We start from the raw sequence: 12,040 nt of genomic DNA, 5'->3' as shown, positions 1-12,040 counted from the left end.
ATAATAACTTTAATTAGTAAGTTCTTTACTTTATAGAGTAGGAAGCTATAATCTATAATATTAACTTTTATACTAAATATATTTACCTCCTTCTCTTTTACTTCTTTTTTCTTAAAGCGTATAAAGTTATTTATTAATACTATACTAAGTATAGCTAGCTAATAATAGCTCCGCTACTACCGCTACTTCTATCTATACCCTTACTACCGCGCCTACCGCCGCCGCTACTACCTCCGCTATACTAGCTACCTTTATATTACCCTTTAAGGTAATAACGCTATCCCTACTACTACCTATAACGCTTAGCCCTTTAGCCCTTACCTCTATCTCTACTACCTTTATAAGTCTATAGTTAAGTATATATAATAAGCGTTTTCCGCTAACCTCTTATAGTATAAGCGCTAAGTATAAGCTAGCGCTACTTACTTAGCCCTTTATATATATTATACGTTATAGGAGCTTAATTACTTTAATTAAGTTAGGTGCCGCCGCGGCGGTAGCTATTATTAGTACGCGCGCGCCGGCCGCGCCTATAAGGCGGCGCCTCCTATCTTACTTACTACGGCGTTAGCTTAGAAGGCTAGCTTATATAGGTAGGCATAGGGGGCTACTAAGAAGCGCCTTACCGCCGCCGCTATTATATACTATAACCTTTGCGCCCTTATACGATAGGGCCTTATACTTAAGTAAGTCCTTACTCCTTTACTCTCTTACTTCCGCCTTTAATATACTTAGTACTAGAGATACTACCTTTATTGCCTTATTAGCGGTCCTTTTAGCCGTGCCCGCCTTTACTACTACTACTACCCTTACCGCCGCTATTAATACTAGCCGCTACCCTTTTACCCTTAAAGCCGCTACCGCTACTAACTAGCTTATAAGCTTAGAGGGCTGCTTTAGCGCCTTAAAAAGGGCCGCTACTATTAATAAAAAAGAGGAAGCTAATAAGGATAAAGATAACGATAATAATAATAAGGGTAATAATAATAATAAGGAATAAGCTTAGGTAGTATAAGGGCTTTACCTTATAATAAATTCTATTTTTATCTCTACTTATATTATTATACTTATATTACTATAACTACCTCTTTTACTTTACTTACTTTATAGTCTTAGCTTAAGCTACTATTAATAGTTTATTAGTTTATTATTCTTATTTATTAGTCTATATAGGGCCTTAAACTTATTAAAGGCTATAGCTCTTATAAACTTATATATAGGTTCTTATATTAAGTTAAGGTACCTATGCTACTTTATAAGAACTTCTTAGCGTTTTTCTTAGCTAACCTTCTTTTAATATATAGCTTATATCTCTTTAACCTTAAATTTATTATCCCCCTCTACTTTAATAGTAAGTAGTTAAGCGTTTACTACTTCCTATTTAAGTAGTAAGTTAAAGGAAGCTTAGTAAAGGAAGTTAATATTAATCTTATTATAGACCCTTATTAAAAGATTATTAAGCTCTACTACTTATAGGCTAATAACCCTTTATATTTTAAACTTATATATAGTTAATCTAGCTTTTTCTTCGGCTACGCTAACTTATAGTTATAGAGGTTAAGCTATACCTTATCTCTTACTATAAACCTATTTATTAAGGCCTTAGTCTTATTAATATACCGCTCTTAATCTTATACTAAGGTAGCTATCGCGGATTAATAGTATTTTATAGTTTCTTATAGCTTTTATATAAATATAAAGGCGCGGCTTTCTAAGGATAAACTACTATATTACTTTACTATTATATCTATAATAAATAAGATTAAGAAGGGCGGCTTAAAGCTATATATAGTAAAGAAGGGGGCTATCTTAATAAAGGCTTATAGTTTACTATTTAACGTAAGCTAAGCTATAAGGAGCTAGCGGTCTTAGTTTACTTAGTTATTTTAAAGGTATATAAGTAAAAGCGGAATTTTAGGAAATTAAGGAATAACGTAAGACTACGTAATAGAAGGGAAGAAGGAGTATAAGGTAGGATTTTTAACGGAATTTATTAGTAGTATATTAGTATATAAAAGAGGTATTAAAGTTAATTATTCTCTATCTATCTACTAGTAGACATACTATCTTATATAGATAATTATAGCTAAACGGAAGAACCTTTTAGGACTAGATTTAGGCTGCCGTATAGCCCTAAGACTAGGGAATTCCGTGATACCTTAAGTAAATCTAGAAGTGTCTTAGTTTTACTAATATTCGTGTTTAAAGGAGGTTAGTCGTGCCGGTATTTTTAAGAGGTCTTAGCTAGCATTCTAAGCTAGCTCTATTCCTTCGATTCCCGATTATATAATAACCGGCAACCTATTTAATATATAATAATATATAAAATAACGAGCGATTCTTACTCTATAGGATAAGATTTTATCTAGAATTAATATACTACTTATTAGCTTATATAATCGGGAGAGTATATTATAGCTGCTTTATTTATAGTAGGAACACCGTTCCTTATAGTTATAAGCTACTACTACCTATAAATATACCTATACTTCTTAGTTAACCCTCTTAGGTCCTTTATTAGTTTATAGGTAATAAGCTATACTAAGTAGCTATATAATTTAAAGTAGCTAGTATGGGTATTATTAAAAGTAGCTAGTTTAGTTTAATCCTTTATTACTTATAATAAAGGTTAGCTAGCTATATAAGCGGGCTTAGTATTATAAGAAGCGCTTTATATAAGCTTTTATATTTATAAATAGTATTAGCTTTAATATTATTAATTTACTAAGCTAGTCCTTAATTACTTATATATAGTAGTTACTACCTTTTATAAGTAAAAGGTCTATTATAAAGTCTATCTATATATATATATAGAACTAGTTAGGTACTAAAAGCTACTTAAGTAGCCCTTTAAGCTATACCTTTTAAATCTTAGTATAGCTATAGATATTATAGTTATAAAGAAAGTAGTAAATATAGTACTATAAGTAGGGCTAGTAAAAATCCCTTATAAGGCCTATTATTATACCTTATTAACTTAGGTAGCTTATAATACTAGAGTTATAAACGAGCTAAACTAGCTTCTCTTAGAGCTTATTTTATTTATTTAGCTTTAGTAGTCTATCCTTCTCCTTAGCTTTTATAGTATATAGCGCGCCTAGTACCTATAATCTCCCTTACTAATGTAAATACTCTTATAAGTTAATATAATAGTTAGCTACTTATACTTTTAGCTTTAGCTTTAAATTAAGGTATTAAGCGCTAGACTTAATAGTATAGTATACGCTCTTATAAGTATAGTTTAAAGATAATATCCTATCCTATAAGCGTTAAAGGACCTTATCTTAGAATACCTATACTATATACGGTCTTAAGCTAGTTTATCCCTCCTTACTAAGCTAAGGTAAAGGTATAAAAGAAAGCTTATTTATTAGTACTACGCCTTCCTTTACTAAGGAAGCTCTTATATAAGTCTATAGCGCGTTTTATAGGATAAGCTATAGATCCTAGGCCTTAATATCCGCTCTTATTAGCTAGTCTTAATCTTTTTAAGAAAGTATATTTAGGACTATAAAGTCTTACCTTAGCTAGTACTTAATTAAGAAGTTAAAGTATAAGAGATACTTTACTTAGCGGGTTTACTACTCTAAGAAGTATTAATAGGTTATAAAGTACTTAAGGTTCTTATAGTCTATAAGAACCTTAAAGCTCTTATAGCTTTAAAGCTTTACTTACTATTACTTAAAGTAGCTAATAATCGCTAGTATCTCCTTATCGTAAATAGTATAATTCCGCTTTACTAAGGTTAGCTTATAAGAGTAAAATACTATTAGTTACTTTTACTTATTTACCTTTTAAAAGAGTATTCCTTTAAGTACCTAGCTATTATAATTTACTTTAACTAATATAAACTAGTTAAAGTCTTACTAAAGTAGTATTAAAGCTTATAAGAATAAGTCCTTAAGCGTATAAAACGCTCCTTCTTATATAGGCCCTTAATAAAAAGTAGTTTACTTTTTAGTAATCTCGTTTAAGGGTATTATAATATAAGAGAAGCCCTTAATAAATGTCTTATAATAGTTTATAAACTTTAAGAAGCTCTATATACTTATTTATATAGTTAAGGCCGCTTAGTCTTAAATCGCTTAGATTTTTATAATATCCGCTTATATACCTATACTTATATAGATAATAAAGCCTAAGTACTTAACCCTCTTAACCTTAAATTTATACTTATCTAAGTTAAGGTAAAGCTTATAAAGTTAAAGGCACTTTAAGACCCTTTATACTTTCTTTTCATAGTCCTTATAAAAGCCGCTTATATAAATAAGGATATTATCTATATATATAAAGGCGAACTTATTAAGGAAGTCTTAAAGTATATTATTAATATAATACTAGAAGGTAGTAGGCGCTCTTAAGAGGCTAAAAGGCGTTATAAGCTACTTAAATAAGCTATAGTATATATAGAACGCTATCTTTTACTTATTACCTTCTAAGATATATACCTTATAAAACGCTTATTTTATATCTAGCTTTATAAACTACTTTACTTTTAAGAGGTTATAAAGTATATTTAAGATTAAAAGTAAGAGGTAGTAGTTTAGCCTTATAATTATATTTAAAGCCTTATAGTTATAATAAAACTATATCCTACCCTTTAGTTTATATATAAATAAAACTAGCGCTCTTACCTTAAAGCTACTTACTTAAATAAAACCCTTATTTAAGAGGTCCCTTAGTATCTTCTTTAATATTAATAGCTCTACGTATAATATATTATATAGTAGTCTAAATAATATAGGTAGTTCTTACCCCTTTTTATTAATATAAAGTACGATCTTATAGTCTACCTTTAGCTTATATAAGTTAAGCTTATTTACTTTTTAGGACTTAAATAGTAGTAAGAGGTTATAAAAGCGCTTTAGTATCTATTATTATAGCTTAAAGGGTAACTTTAGCTTCTTTATTTAAAAGGCCTTATTAATATCCGCTAGGCTAATTATATAAACCGCTATATTAGCCGCTACCTAGCCTTCTTTTTACTTTACTTATTATATAGTTCTTATAAAGATAAAGGTAAGGACTTCTTAAGCTAAGTATAAAGCTTATATACTTAGTTTAATACTTATAAAACTATTATTATAATATACTTACTATTATATAGGCCTAAGCTATAGCTTCTTTTAATATAAAACTAATTATAACTTTATATATAATAACTAAGGTTTCTTAAAGATTAAGGGAAACTTTAGTTAAGGGATTATATAAGCTATAATAAGCTTATAATAACTATTAACCTCTATAGCTAGCTATATAATACCCTTAATTACTATACTTTCTATTACGCTTAAGGCGCCCTTTACTTACCTTAAAGTAATCTTCTTTACTAGTACTTATATCTCTTATATAAGCGCTTTATTAACTATAATATAGTATTAATAGCCCTTATCTATAAGAGTAGCGATAAGTAAGGAGTTATTAATTATAACTTATATTAAAGTAAGCTTCTTTTTTATATAGGCGGATATATATATATACGCGAGCTAAGCGCGCGTAATTAGTAACTATAAAATAAATTATAAATATAGGCCGCCGCGCCCTTAATTAGGAAGTCGCGTAGCTAGATAAGAACCGATTTTTAATTAGTAGAGCTAGCTAACCGAATTTTAATTAGCTAGCCCTACCTAAGAGCAACCTATATTAGCGCCTAGCCCGGTAACTAAATATTACTTACCTTACTAACTAATAGACCGATAGGCTAATATAGCTACCGCTATAGCTATATAGTAGTAACGTAGGAGCTATAAAGAATAAAGGAGCTTATAAGCTAGGCCCTTAAAGAGAGACTACTACCTATAACCTTTAGCTTAAGCTAGCGAGCCTAGGCCGCGGCCGCTTAAGATAGTAGCGGCTATAGCTTAAGAGGGCTTATACTAAAATATAAATATATAAGAGAAGCCTATAGTAGCTAGTATAAATTTCCTATATATTACTACTACGACCTTATTTAAAGTAAACCTATACTAAAAGAAGGGAAGGTTTTCCCTTAAGTACTTTAGTTTTTCCCTTCTATTTAATATTAAAGTTCTAGATACCTTTAGCTAGGTTCCTAGTATAATCTTAATAATAATAATTATTATAATATATAAGTAGATAATTCCTTCTTTTCCTTTACTAGTATTAGTAATTAGGGCTTTAAAGCTTATCTTTACTTTAAAGCTACTCTTTTTCCTTTAGGCCTAAAGGTATAAAGTCCTTTTTATTATTTAAGGTAAAGAGTATATAAGAGCGCTACTAAAAGGTATAGGCTAATAAAGTACTTAGGTATATAGTACTAATATATTAGTAGGGTATTAGTAGGGAATTATACCTACCCCGCTTATATATTATAGACCTCTTATTACTTTAACTAAAAAGGAGAAATCCCTCTTTTAATAAGCTTTAGTCTTACGATAAAGAGAATATAATATATATAGTATAGTACCTCTAGCTATCTCTACTACTTAACTAATCGTACTATAATATATATTCCCTTATAATTTTTAAAGCTTCCTTTTTTAGTTACTTAGTAGAGATAGCTATTTAAAGAAGACTATATAATACTCCTATAGCGCGACGTAATAGTTAACTAGTTAAGGCTTCTTCGTTATATATATTAAGTATCTATTTAAGAGATAAAGAACTAAAAGATATATCCTTAGAATAGACCTTTATTATAGATAATATTCTAGCTATATCGAAGATATCGCTACCTATAAGCGTAAGACTACTAACTCGCTAAGAAAAGCTTATAGCTTTATAAGCGCGTATTAAGAAGCTAGAGGAGATAAAACGCTTATAAGACCGCGTTATATAATTAAAGGAGGAAATTACTAAACGCGCTAGTGCTATCGCTATCTATTTAGGAAAGCATCGATAGTCTTACTCCTTTAAATTAAACGGTAGTTATAGTAGTAAGGTTAAGATTAAAAATATCGCTTAATTATCCTAACCTACTAATATATAGAAATATTTAAACTAAACTTATGATTTAAAGGACGCTTTTAAGGTAGCGCTTAAACGCTTTTATTATAATAAAATAAAGATCCTTTATATAGTAGATTATATATATAACGACTATAAAGCGAGATAGCGCTAATACCTTAAAAAATAAACGCTAATTAACCGAACTAAATATAGTATAGATTAGGTATACTTTAAGGAATAGATATTTATCTTAATTAATAATACTATAAATAAGGAGATACTATTAGCGACGTAATTAAAGAAGGCTCGCTAATAAAAAGGCTAGTCCCCCTTAAAGTTTAGCTTATACCTTAACTCCTTAAAGAGGTATTTTAAACGCTTATTAGAAAAGGCGTATACTCTTATATTTTTTACTAAGCTAGAGCTATAACTTTAACATTAAATTAACCTTTATTCGATACCTATTTATACTTATTAATAAGAAGAGCTTATATAAGTCGCTTAATAATATTAAGATACTACTATTAATAAGAGGCGACGTATTAATATTACTTTTACCTTTAAAAGAACCGGGAATAAAAGTAGTACTATACCTTAAGGCGGTATATATAAAGGAAGGAATTAAAAAGGCCGATAAGCTAAGCTAAATCGTTAAGGAAATACCATTAATTTAACTAATAACTAGTAAGCTAGCGATATACCTACTAAGGGCTAAACTAAGGGACGTTATTAAGGAAGAGGATCTTTTACTTAATTAGGAATTATATATTTCTAATATAATAAGCTAGGATACCTATCTATAAAATATATTAATTCTTTAAAGGTAGAAACCCTAGTAAAGACTCTTAGACTTAATACTATAAAATAAGGAAAAGGTAAGATATTAGGGTAAACGCTTCTCCCTTAGTAAACTTAATACTTATAGGATAGTTACTTAAAACTCCTATAATAATATTAAGGCAAAACCCTACTAAAGTCCCTATATACTTAGATACTTATAATACTATTAACCTTATAGATATATACTTTACTTAATAGTAAGGATTACTATAAGTAGCGCTATTATACCTTAAGTTATTAGGGCTTAATAATAGTAAGGTAAAGGAGTATAGAGTATAGTTAATACCACTCTAAATAATAAATATAAAAGGCACTAAAAAGATAATTACTTATTTCTATATTAGTACTAATAAGTTAACGCTAAATAATTAAGTATTAATCCTTTTATTAGTTACTACCTTAAAGGATAAACGTATTTATATTATCTTATAGAAATAATAGTAGTAGTTTAAGTATTAACTAAGTAGTAAAACCCTATAAAATCCCTATAGATTCCTTTAAGAATATAGGAATAAGGTAAGGGTATATATAATAGCGCTTAATCTTAAGCTAATCCCGCTACTAGATAAAGATAAAGATAAAGGGATTTTATAAGAAGAATAAGCTAAAATCCTACTAACTTTCTATTAGTTTAAAAATATAATCTTAGCTAATAAATCTAACTTATTATTAGCCAGAAAGAGAATAGATTACTTAATTAATTTAATCCTTAATATAGAACCTCTTTATAGACCGATTTACCTTTTATTATAAAGGGAACTCTAAGTATTACGTAACTATATCTAAGACGCGATAAAAAGGAAAATAATCTAAGAGTTAAAAAGCCTAGCTAAGGCGCTTATCCTTTTTATTCTAAAAAAGGATAGTACTTTATAGCTATATATAGACTATTAAGGACTTAACTAGGTTATATAAAAGAATTAGTACCCTTTACCTTTTATTTTAGAGATTATTAACCGCTATTAAGGAGCTAAGTATTTTTCTAAGATTAATATATAAAATATATATTAACGTATTTAAATTTAAGAAGGAGATAAATAAAAGACCGCTTTTTAAACGCGTTATAGATATTTTAAATACCTAGTAATACCCTTTAAACTTACTAACGTACTAGCTATATTTTAAAGCTATATCTATTAAGCGCTTAAAGGGCTTATAGATATAATCTATATAGTCTATTTCGACGATATCCTTATATACTTTAAGATAAGAAAAGAATATACTAAATACTTAAGATAAGTAATAGAAAGGCTAAGGGCTATAGAGCTTTATATAAAACTATTAAAGTATATCTTTTATTAATAGTTAATTAAGTTCCTTAGGTTTATATTATCTATTAATAGGGTATTAATAGACCTTTAATAGGTAGAGGTAATAGCTTAATAGCTTAAACCTATAACTTACTATAATATTTAGGTTTTCCTTAAGTTCTATAATTTTTACTAACGATTTATATATAGGTACTTAGGAGTTATAGCGCCCTTAACTATATTACTAAAAGGGAGTAAGAATAAGAAGAAGCTAAGGAGTATAGAGCTAAACCTTACCGAAAAGGTAGCGTTTTAAGCTCTTAAGGATACTTTTTAAGAAGCCTTACTCCTTTAATATTATAATCTAAAAAGACGTATTTATATCGAAATAAATATATTATAATTCGCAATAGTAAGGATTATTTCTTAACCTATTATTATTATTAAGATTACGCTAGGGACCTAGCTAAAGGTATCTAGAACTTTAATATTAAATAGGAGGGAAAAATTAAAGTGCTTAAAGGAAAACCCTTCCTTTTTTTAGTATAGGTCCGCCTTAAACGAGGTCGTAGTAGTAGTATATAGGAAATTTACGCTAGCTACTATAGGCTCCTCCCGCGAAATCGCGTCTTAGCGCGGGCCCTCTTAGGCTATAGCCGCTACTATCCCGAGCGGCCGCGGCCTAGGCTCGCTAGCCCGGGCCTAGGGTTATAAGTAGTAGTCTCTCTCTAAGGGCCTAACTCGCGGGCGCCTCTATTTACCTTAGCTCCTACGTTATAGCCGCGTAGCTACGGTTACGTCGGCTTATCGGTTTATTAGTTAATAGGGTAGGTAATATCCGGTTACTAAGCTAGGCGCTAGTATAGGTCGCTCTTAGGTAAGGCCGGCTAATCGAAATTCGGTTAGCTAGCTCTACTAATCGTAAATCGGTTCCCGTTTAGCTATATAACTTCCCGATCGGGGGCGCGGCGGCCTATATTTACCCTCTATCTTATAGTTACTAATTACGCGCGCCCGGCTCGCGCCTATATATACCTACCCTCCTCCCCCGGTTCTATATATACCTCCTCCTATCCCTTTATTATCTATCTCTTTTATAGGCCTAACTACTACCTTACCCGCCTCGTTTCTATAACTCTAGGTCTCCTTAATACTATATCTAGTTCGCTCGTCGTCGCGTTATAATATCTAACTAAGAAGCTAACTTAGGTAGTAGCGGCTCGCTTCCTTTAAAACCCCCTCCTTATAAGAAAGTTATTATAGTAGCGGGATCGGAGCGCTCTATCCTATATTTTACGTATATTAAGCGTCTTACTAGTAAGCTTACCTATAAGTCCTTTACTAGCTATTAGAACTAGTCTTATACGTATTAATCCTAGCTTTATCTTAGGTCGGTCTTACCTTTAGTATTTTTACTAACTTTAATAGCTATAAAGGCTAAAGCGTATATCGCTTATACCGACTCTAACTAGTCTTATTACTAAGTAAGTAACCCCTTCCTACTATAGTACTATCTAAGTTTAGTACTAATCTAAGTTCTAGATTACCTTTAAAGGTAAGGAGGCCGCTAATACCCTTTACTAGGTATAGTCTAAGGTTAATAGCCCTTCCCTTATTAAGGGTTCGGTATAAGAGCGCCTTTATTATACTACTCTAGAAACTTATATTTATACTAGTTAAAAGGCCCTTACCGCTAAAGGTAAGGGCGTATTAAGCGAGTCCGCCCTTAGTCTAGCTATAGTCGCTAAGAATATAGAGACGCTCGCGTTAGCTTTTACCTATTTTATAAACGATACCCGCTATATATACGAGTTCTTAGAGAAGTACTTAGGTAAGTTTAGCGACGCTATTAAGACCTTAGCCTAAGTTAGGCCTAAGTCGCTCTTAGTCGCTTAGAAGACTCTTATAGCGGTTAACGATCTTACTAACTATTTCTATCTTATTACTAGCGATAGCCTTAATATAGAGGATAGCGGCTTTAATTTTATTAGTCTTACTAGGCCCGTTCTAGCCTTAATCCCTATTAATAAAGGGAAGGGTAAAGGTAAAGGTAAGGCGGTAGCCGCGTCTAAGGCCCTATCTAAAGCTAAGGTTAAGGTATCTATACCCGCGGCCGTCGCGGAGCTAGCTTAGGAGCTAACCGCGTCTCCCTCTAACGCCGAGCCGTAGCTTAGTAGTTCTCTTAGCGCTAAGCCCGCCTTAAAGCGTCCCCGTCTTATATCGCCTACTAATCCTACTAACGCTCCCGACTTCGTTTAATAGTATCTTTATAGCTATCGCGGTTTAGTCCTAGCTAAGATTATTACTAGTCTTAACCTCGATTAGATCTATAGTTATAATATAAGCCGTAGCGAACGCCTTTATACCGCCGCTAGTATAGGTCCTACCTTAGTATAGACCTTAGTCGTTACTTTATCTTATAAGCTAGCTATCTAAGCTAGCTCTAGTTTAGGTTTAGGGTTAGGTCTATTTAGTCGTTATTAAGGTTTTTATAACGGTAGTAGTCCCCGTACTCCTTATAAGCCTTAGGTTACTCCCTCCTATACTCTACGTACTACCTTAAGGGGGTCTTATCGTTCCCGCTATAATAATAAGGCGGACGTTACTACTAACGAGCTAGGCTAAGGTTATAGTTTAAGGGGGGCTAGTTATTAGCTCTATCTTAATTTAGTTCTAAGTTAAGTCTTATTTAGTTATAGTCTTTTAGTAGTAGGTCTTATTCTATAGTTATTAAGGTTAGTTCGGTTAAGTTATATTAGTTTTATTCGGTTTATAGTTTAATCGGTAAGGTTTATACTTAGTCTAGGTTTAGTTTAGTTAAAGCTATAGTCCTATAATCGTAAGTCCTTTCCCTTTCTAGGTCGCCTTAATAAAGGAGGTAGTTAGCTAGGGTAGTCTTAGTTAGGGCCGCTCTATCCTTAGCGCGACCTTAGTTTTATTATTTAGTATATCTATATATAGCCTCCGAGCTAGGTTAAACTAGTAGAGCCTACTTAAGCGAAGGAACTATTATACTAGCGGCGCTATAGTCCTTTTCCTTT

Source organism: Hirsutella rhossiliensis (genome assembly GCF_020360975.1).
Source record: "Hirsutella rhossiliensis strain HR02 chromosome Unknown scaffold00010, whole genome shotgun sequence".
NCBI lineage: Eukaryota > Fungi > Ascomycota > Sordariomycetes > Hypocreales > Ophiocordycipitaceae > Hirsutella > Hirsutella rhossiliensis.
Note: the sequence above shows the minus strand (reverse complement) of the source record.